General features: G+C 45.8%; 1 pseudogene; it reads right to left on the reverse strand.

The window, feature by feature from the left end:
• Positions 1–280: 280 nt before the first annotated feature.
• Positions 281–837, reverse strand: LOC112927637 (nucleoside diphosphate kinase, mitochondrial pseudogene; annotated as a pseudogene).
• Positions 838–2,460: the final 1,623 nt, after the last annotated feature.

The raw sequence follows: 2,460 nt of genomic DNA on the forward strand, positions 1-2,460 counted from the left end.
ACACCCCTTTGGGGAAGGGCGCTTACACTACATACTTTTGGAGACACCCCAAAGGTTGTCTGGCGCACTTTGGTATGGAAAGGATTTGGTCCAATTTCTTCCTGGCTCAGGATAGTAAAAGGCACATAGAGTTGGTTGTTCAGTTCCTCGGGGTAGGTGGAGCAGAAGGTAGACGGGGTCTGGGACAGAAGAGCAGACTGTGGGTGTGGGCTCGGGGTCTGGACGACAGAGGTAGTTGATCCTGAGTGGCTGCTGGGGTGGCTGAGGGCAGCCCGAGTGCTCAGGCCGCGTAGATGCTGCTCTGGTGGTTTTCGTCTGCCCAGTGCACCAGCTCGCTGCCCTGAAACCATAGCTGGCTGTCCCTCGGGGTCCCCTCCACGGAGTCGCTGGCCTGAATGATGTTCCTGCTGATGTGGACGCTGAGTCCCCCGATGGTGCGGGGGCGGTCTCAGCTGAGTCGGTGTGCCCTATCACGGTCCTCGGGGAGCAGACCGCATTGGGGCCTTCCCAGACCATGGCCACCACGGGGCCAGAGGTCCTGTAGCTGATGAGGGCTGGGTACAAGGGCTTCGTCTGCAGGTCATGGTAGTGCTCAGCCAGGACTCTCTCCGGCGCCTGCAGCATCTTCACCCCCACCTGCTTGAAGCCCTTCCTCTCAAAGCCCTGGATCACACCCCCCACAAGCCAACGCTGCACCCCATCTGGCTCCACTGCAACCAGGGTCCACTCTCGAGTCCAGGAGGACCCTCCCGAGTTGGGGCGTGAGCAGGCTCGGCCCGGGGACCTAGGGCCACTCAGCAGCCCGGGCAGTGTGGCGTGCCCCAAGAGGCCCCGCATGACCCCGGCCCGGGGGCCACTGGCCCAGCGCGGGGAGAGCGTGGGCGACTGAGTCCCGAGGGCGAGTGGGGGGGGGGGCCTAGACTCAATTGTTGAAAGAAGTTTATTTCTCCTATAATCTTCCTTTAAATCTTTGTCTATAATCAGATGTCTGTATATACATAACATGCAGGTCTCAATTTTTTTTAATTTTTTTTAAATTTTTATTTATTTATGATAGAGAGAGAGAGAGAGAGAAAGAGAGAGAGGCAGAGACACAGGCAGAGGGAGAAGCAGTCTCCATGCACCGGGAGCCCGATGTGGGATTCGATCCCGGGTCTCCAGGATCGCGCCCTGGGCCAAAGGCAGGCGCCAAACCGCTGCGCCACTCAGGGATCCCTGCAGGTCTCAATTTTGTTCCATTGGCATATTTCTTTTTTTGGGAGATTTTATTTTTTAGTAATCACACACGTGGGACTGGAACGTCTGTCCCCAAGATCAAGAGTCACATGCTCCAGTGACTGAGCCAGCCAGACATCCCTTCCATTGGTATATTTCTGTCACTGTGCCGATACCACACTTTCTTCATTATTGTTGCTTTACTATAAGCCTTGGAATGAAGTAATGTAGACTTTCCAACTTTGTTGTTCTTTTGTAAGGTTCTTCTGAATATTCTAGATTCTTACATGCTTTCGATTTCTGTTTAAAAAGTTTCTCTGGAATTTTGACTGAGATTGTGTTGAATCTGTCACTGGATTTAGGAAGAATTAACATCTTAACAATATCGAATCTCCCAATCCATGAGCAAGGTATATATCTCCATTTATTTCATTATTTCATCCATTTCTCTCTACAGTACTTGTAGTTTTTAGTCTGTAGTTCTTATTTTTATATAATTGTAGGTTCATATGCAGTTATTAAGAAATAACTCTGAAAGATCTCAGTCTATCTTGTACTTAGTTACCCCAATGGTAATAATTTGCAGAAATATAATACAACATTGCAATCAAGAAATTGACATTGATATATCTACAATATTCAGATTTCACCAGTTTTACATGTGGTGCATATATATGTGTGTTTATTTAGTTATAAATATTTTACCATATGTGTAGATTTGCATGAGGACCACCACAATCAAGATATAGAAGAGTGCCATCACCACAAGGATCCTTCCAATTACCCCTTTATACCCACACTCACTTTCCCCTCCTCCCAGTTTTGTAACCCCTAGTAACCATTAATCTATATCTCTAGAATTCTAATGGTTCAAGAAAGTTCTATAAATTAAATCATATTGTATATACATTTTAAGGGATTTTTAAAAGGATAATTCCTTGAAGATCTATCCAGGCTGTAGTGTTTATCAGTAGTTATTCATTTTTTAAGTTTTTATTTAATTCCAGTTAGTTAATATACAATGTTATATTAGTTCCAGGTGTACAATATAGTGATTCACACTTCCATATATTACCTGGAGGTCATCACCACAAGTGCACTCCCTTAATCCTCATTACCTATTTAACCCCTCTGGTAACCATCTGTTTGTTCCCTGTAATTAAGAATCTGTTTCTTGATTTCTCTCTCTCTCTCTTATTTTTACCCTTTGCTTGTTTGTTTTGTTTCTTAAATTCTACATATGAA

Source organism: Vulpes vulpes, chromosome X (assembly GCF_048418805.1).
Source record: "Vulpes vulpes isolate BD-2025 chromosome X, VulVul3, whole genome shotgun sequence".
NCBI lineage: Eukaryota > Metazoa > Chordata > Mammalia > Carnivora > Canidae > Vulpes > Vulpes vulpes.